Source organism: Dermacentor andersoni, chromosome 4, assembly GCF_023375885.2.
Source record: "Dermacentor andersoni chromosome 4, qqDerAnde1_hic_scaffold, whole genome shotgun sequence".
NCBI classification, from domain to species: Eukaryota; Metazoa; Arthropoda; class Arachnida; order Ixodida; family Ixodidae; genus Dermacentor; species Dermacentor andersoni.
In genome coordinates this window covers 26,079,826-26,087,325 of record NC_092817.1, presented here as the reverse complement: position 1 = coordinate 26,087,325, position 7,500 = coordinate 26,079,826, and positions in this window count along the sequence as shown.

Here is a 7,500-nt window from a genome sequence, read left to right as displayed (position 1 = left end):
ATATGTGAACGCCTCTGCGCGGCGCCGTTTGCGAACGTGCACGAATTCACCGCACTTTTAATGCGATAGCATCATGGGTGAACTTCATTTACTTTGAAGGTATTTGACAGAAAATATAGGTCGATCCGAAAGGAAGTCTAACACTGCCTGTAAAAGCGCTAGCTGTCAAAAAGAGAAAATTCAGGAAAACTGGTTAAGTCCTGACTCGCTGTAAGGAAGGATTCTCAAAAATTCCGGTCAAACGCTTTGTGTCCTTCATTAAGGAATGTTGCTTATGCCTGTCACCCGCAGATAAAGAGGGAGGGTCTACTGCTATTCCGCGCAGCCTCGTTCGTCCCAAAGCCTATAATGCGGTAGCGCTTGTGTGTATCCTGACTTCCATGCGTATTGTTTCACATTTTTTTGCTAAGAATTGAAAGAAATATGCCGTACCAACAAGCCCGAAACCAAACTCTGACACGTCATGCATGCTCTATGCGTTTCCAAACGCGACTTCGGCTGAACGGAAGCTATACGTACTATCGGGGCCTAATGGTTCATGCTGCCGTGCTAGAAGACAGAGATTCGATCCCACCATCGGTGATGCATTCAAGTACAACATGAAAGGCGGACTGCACTCACTTTACAGGCGTATAAAAGAAAACTTGAGGTGCGTTGAGGGTACGCGAGCGGGCGTCACGGCATGCATAAAGTCGCAAGTTTGTCAGAGATACGAACTATGGAAACGAAGGGGAACCTAGGGACCCGATTTATGTTAGTTAAGATTATATGAAGCCAACAGACAATGAACACAAAGGAAAGCATACAATAAATCAGCTATTATACAATAAATCAAGCTTATAGGAGCAGAACGATATAGTCCCTGGGTTGCCATGGCGGGTATTTAGTACCTGTTTTGCCTTTACTATTTCTCTTACCTCGGCGATGCGCTCTGCAAACTAGGCTGAGCCTGTTAGGTAATAGAGCGCTGTCGGAGGAAAAGGTTCTGGAATATATGTTCCGTCCCTCTTTAGTAAATATTCAGTCGCGGCATCCCTGCTCGAGTAGTCATGGCAAATAAAGATAACGGCCAAGAAAGCAACTATATGTAACGGCGTTATGAATAAGGATAACATTTAGTCGACGCAGTACGCTTGTGAACACTTAGTTTAGTTGTTTTACTAGAATTAGCACATCGAACTATTAAAGAAGTGACGCCGACCATTCTTGAACGACCAAAGTAGAAGTTGTTACGCAAGGGAAAACTGAGATTTATGTGGTTGGCCCCTCACATTTAGCACTTCTACAAAAGTCATTTAGTTAAACAACTTTTATTCACCTGACATGATCAGCAACGAGTTCTGCGGAACCCGCAAGCTACTCTGAGCACATTTGACACCATCTGCCCCCTCCCCCTTGAAAGGAAGAAAACAAAAGAGAAGGGCAAGTTCTTGTCTTTCAGGCCAACGTCTAATAAGAACAAAAATGACATCAATTATGGTTACTCGCTATGGTCGTTTAGCGGCTGTGGTGTCGCGCTGCTAAGAACGAGGTCATGGGATTGAATGCCGGCAGCGGTGGCCGCATTTTAATGGGGGCGAAATCCAAAAACACCCGTGTTCCTAGCCCTGGGGGCACGTAAAACATCTCCTGATGGTCAAAATTATTCCGGAGTTCCCCAGTACGGCGTGCCTCATCATCAAATCGTGTATTTCGCACGTAAAACCAAATAATTCATTCATTTGTCGACTTGCCTGGATTTATCCTCGATTGACATTTGTCAATAGTTTTTCTTTAAGAACGACGTCGGGCTCGAAAATGTATGGTTAACCTTTTCCAGCAGTTATTATTCCAGCTTGAATATTTTTAGCATGTGCTCTAACCGCCAAAGTTTTTGCGTGTTCTTTTTTCCAAATTGAGGGTCAATAGAAAAGGGGTGTGTTAGCATCGGTGGGGCATCAGCTTTTGTCTCGAAAGAATGCCCCACCATGGCTCTGCTTCCCGACTAAAATCTTACGGCATTTGCGGATTTCACTGATTTATTTATTGATTTATTTATTTATTCGGATGCAATTACAAATTTTGGCAAATATTTTCTAGCCTGCTCATTCACAATAATTAAATTTAAGAAATGCCAATACATCTGCTGCCAGACGGGAGCGCTGAAGTGCGACGACTTGAAGCACATCTACGATAGCAGCACTGTTAAAAATGGACACCGAGCATGACAAACGCCCAACCATATGCTAGCAGAACAACCTAAATTCTGTGTCTGACTGGTCCATGGAATTAACCATTAGCAATCGGTCTTGGTTCTAATCACCAATAAGATAAGTCCATTCATATTTAGGTATAGGATAAACAAAAGCCACTTGATTGAAGTCGACAACTATAAATACTTGGGAGTCACATTCACTAGTCGGCTGTCATGGGCTAGTCATCTACGTCCAGAAAATTCAGATTTCTTTGCCACAAATTAAAGAATGAACCCTCCCAGATCAAAGTTCTTGCCTACAATACATTTATTTGACCACGTCTAGAAGGCGCATGCGCGGCCTCAGACCCGTATATTAAGAAGGATATTTGCAAGCTGGGAATGCATGGTCCAAAGGAAAGCTGTAAAATTTATCTATAGCGCACCTATCACAATCTTCAATCGCCATGATCCCGGATCGTTTGTAATGATATTTCAGTTTTAGAATGGCGCAAAGGTATCACCAGGTTGTAAGTTTCTTTTTTTGCTTAAAACGCTGGCAGTTTAACCTAAATAATTAAAGATACATTTTTCCTACTCTGTCACGGTAGGCCCGACATACCCATAGTCATGACCTGGAACCACACCTCGCACTTACTAACCCTTTCAAACATTCATTTCTTTCCGTGAACCATCACCATTTGATTTGAACTCCTTTCAGATGCCTTTATGCGATGTGGAATCCATTATTTCGGAAAACAACTGCAGGTATATGATTTTGTGTGTAAACATCCCAGTAGATAACGCCGTACCCTTATACATGTGCCTCGTACTTGCTTTTTGTGTACATAAGGCTGTTTTTTCAGAGTTGTTGCTTTGAACTTCTTTATTTGCCTTTGCTGCGCTAGGCTTTTACTTGTTATTCTGAAAGTTTCGCATCTTTGCCTACTATGTTCAACGAAATCGTATTGAAGCGCAAGAATACTGGAAAGGAAACATTAGCAGCGACAAACGGGGCAGAAAGGAAGACTGCGCTGCGCTCACAACTGTTTATTACGCACAAAACTTGCTACATATATATCGCAAACAAACTCCTCACCCCAAGGGGCGGCAAAGAGCACACGACAGGCTGCCTTTTTTGTGACAAACCTGGCAATTTACAGCAACCTAGCAATTCTTGCGCTACAAAATCATGTCGTTCAGCAAGAACCAACTCGGCCAAGAAAAAGTTATTGTTCACCATGTTCACTATGCCCCCCTCCTTTCTCGGTCTTTGGACTGCCGTATGTAATAAAAAGGTTATCGCTGCGCCCGACACACCTGACGAAGGATTTCTAGAGCAGCACCATTAGAGCATAATCGGGAGAAGTGATAAGTGACCCGAGTGATGTGCAAATTTCTCATGGTGCTCCGGTCGCGCCCATCAACCTATAGCTGCTGCCTTCTTTGCACTGTAACACTAGTGCAATCGTAGTCTCAATCGTAGTCTGCCAGTGCAAGGTACCATTTAGCGGAAATGGCTGCCTAAATGCCATAATTTTTCTGCCAGTCCTTCCTGAAACATAGCACATTTCACTGCCTTTCTAATTGACCTGAAATTAACGGCCAGCCCTTCTCTTTCGTAACTTATTCCTGCCAAAAGTAAGCTTATGCGGAATTGAACCTAACCAGAAATGTTTACTCGGAACCAGTGAGACGAAAACGAGAACTCTTTCTACTCTAAGCTAGCGCGGTGTCTAGATCTCCTTCTTCAAACTCGTATAAGCAAGCATGGAGGAAAATTGTAGGACCCGCTTGCTCCTGTAGCGTGATGCCCACAGACGCGGGAGCACGCTTAAATGATTACGGTGCTCCATTCCCAGGAGTTTTCCAGGAATTTTATATTAATACAGTTCCCATAACAAGACCATGTTATCAGATGGCGGGGTATCAGACTGCATTGCAGTATTTCCAAAGGTAAGAGTAAGCTTCGGGCGTCGTTTTACAACAACTCTTGTTTCTTTTGTTTCTGGCGTGGATGATTACGGCCATTTTTGTGTCGTCGATTTTTCTTCTCAAGCAATGCAAGAACAATTGTAAGGGCTGAGCTGTCCTAGATCTTCGGGGCTCTAGTTACTGAGAAAAGACGAAACTGCCTCGGTGTTGTGGTGCTCATTTTTGCTGGGCGGCGTGCCCTCGTGGTACAGTACGTAAGAATGTAATAGTCAAGCTAAGTAAAGTAACGTCATATAGCATTCAGCCTATCTGATGCGGAGTTAAGGTAGATGCGCGGGCTGTTGAGTTGATCCTTTCAGAGCTGATGCGTAACTGAAATAATCGCAGGTGGTTTTATTGTAGGTACGTAACACGAAGTGCCACCATAAACATAACATAAAACACATAAAACACCAGATTTGTATCATCCCTCGCGTGAGTTACCCACCTCTGAACTAAAGCAAAATTTTCTTTTTTTCTAAACACTACTACCAGCCTTTTAAAGCGGTGCCTGAGCATGGACATGGCCTGAAATGGGGACCATAAGGCGAACGAGACGGCTGGCGCGCTCGCTCGCTGGTTGACCACTCGGTGCTGCGCGCCTCGATTTGCATCATAGTTCGAAAAATGGAACTCTCTAAGAAACGCAGCTAATTTTTAGAATTTCATAGATACGCTAAAACGACCTACATTGGAACATATTAGGCACATTACAACTACGACGTAATAAAACTCTACTTTACATGTTGGTTTGATTACCTCAGTAGGTGACTTATTCTAAGTAGCAAAGGTAGAGTTTTATTACCACATAGCCTAAATTTGGTGAAGATGTTGCAAAATGTTTCTTATTCATTTATTGTTAGATACGAATTAATAACAGCGTTTTTTAGAGAGATTAAATTTTTCGAACCCCGATGTCAATTCAGTAACGCAGCGCCGAGTGGACGGCCACTGAGAGAAGGCACCAGGCGCCTTGCGCGGCTCATGTTTGGCACTTCTGGGGATGCAGAGAGATGCATTCGGAAAACGGCAGTAAAACATTTTTATATGACCACTGCCTTTGACCTTTCTATTACTTTTCTTGCAGCTTCCCCCTTCCCCAGTGTCCAGTCCAGGTGCAATCTGGTTAGCTTCTATACCTTTCCTGCTTTTTGTTCCTGTATGTTAAAGTCTGCCATATCCTACGCTACTAGGGAAGAGCAATTCCTTGATAGATAACAGCCTAATAGACTTAAAAAAAATCTTGGCAACCAGTAAAGTCTTCGCATTCTAATGCTGCAAGTTCGGCAGCCCCATCTGATGGTCTCACGAACTTATCAAGGATACAAATCGGTTGCGTGCTGCACAAGGAGGACTCTTCCATGTTTTCTTCTTGCTGATGCATGTATCGAGGTTCTTCCTGACAGGCTTCAAAGTGACAGTAGTAATACCCACCTCAAAAGGAAGTTTTTCAAGCCAGTAAAAACGTTCTGACGAAGAATAGTGCAAGTGCAATACGCAAGGGACGAGAAAGAATGATGACACGAGCGCCGAACTAACAACTGGGGTTTATTGACAGAAATACTGATATATGCTGCATAGCACACACACATGTAAATAAACGTAAAGATTATTGGCCAAGTAGTGAATTTATAAATTGTGCAGCATCAATGATGGCCTCACAACATACGTCAGTGGACTTGTGAATAAAGAAAGCATCGACGATCTGTTGCGCAGTCTTATCGTTGTTCTTCGAGGACACCTTCGTATCTGGCGGGTTTTTAAGTATCGTCCGGTCTGGGACATGTACCACTTCCCGCAGGACGGAGGAATGCGACACACCCCACCCTTCCCAAATTCAACCAATATGTCATGGCGCGTAACTTTGCATTCGTTCCCCTCTTGCGTGGCTCCTTAAGTCTTTGCATGCGGCTCAACTTATTTCTTGCCAATGAGACGACTTTGAATTTATGCACTATCAGCTTCCGATGTACCTTCGCCATGCGGGGTGGCAATATGTACAAGTATGGCATACTAATCTCGTCAACTACTTGTGTCACTGAGGGTGTGCCACTGGGTGTGCGGTGTGTGAGGGAACAATTCTCAGCGTTCTCAGTACTGCAATTCTCTCAGCAATTCTCAGCACTGCGCGTGCGCGGAGAAAAGATAATCACCCAAAATCTTGCTGTTCAAACAGCACACAACCTAACTGCGTTCACCAATAAACCTCATGCTTAGGTTTATTGATGAACGTAATTAGGTTGCGTGCTGCTTGAAGAGAAATTTCCTGGGTTATTATGTCTTCTTCGCGCACACGCAGTGGTGTATTTCTGGGGTGTTGTTATATTTGGTCTTTGTAGAATAAAGATTAGTTGAAAGTTTGCGGCTGTCCTTGTGTGCTCTCTCTCTGTGGTCGTTTGCGCAGTTATAAAACTGTTTGCACATAGTATACGACTGTGCAAACACATCTACCGAAATACTGACCGAGCCGGCAGTACAGCAGCAATGCCAAACCCGGGAGAGTCGGCGAAGCAAGTTTCGCTTCAGAAGAAATATTAATATTCTTGTGTTTCGTTAGAGCTTTCTTTCACGAGGGAAAGCTGGACTACCGGTGAAAAGTAGTTGCTGCCAAGGTTTGAGAAGCATGGCCCCATGAAGCCTCATTTGAATAATTGAGAATTGGCTAGTACAGGCCATAGTTCATTACGGCAGCGAGATCCTACTTATAAGTAGACATGGGCGGTGCGCTAATTTCTTGCTTCCGGGATCATGTGGCCCGGGGTTCTTTCCATTTTGCTCTCTTTGCTCAGCTTCACGCATCGAGAGGTTTGTGAATTCGACAAAGTTAAAGACCTCCACAAATACATGCAAATTAGTTCTTAACTGTATAGAACCATAAGAGAGTGCTTGACGGTCGATCATCGCTCCTCTGTGTGGGCCACGTTTGTCTTCTCATACAAGTTATCTGAATAAAAACAAAAACAAAGGTATTTGTAAAGAAATTATGCAAGGAGCGTCAACGTCAATTAAATTGCCGTGTAATCGGGAAGTCCAAGCAATATTTTTCTTCAGTAAAACGTGTACAAAACCTATCCTACACTAACAGCCCATGGCTCTTTTGTCTGCCATATTCGTTGTCTCCTTTGCCCGGTGTATAAGATAAATCATATCATAGGATCCGAATATGAATGATCCGAAGACAAGTTTCAACTACAGTTCAAGAAACAAAAAAAAAAAGCATTTCCATAAATTTAAACATTTTCTGGTTAGTATTGCTGGGTGAAAACCACTGCCACTTCGGAACAAAGTGCGATGAATTTAAAGCTCCAGCGTTGCTCGTTGACTCGTTGAGGGTGTGAAGAAAGAAAACGGTG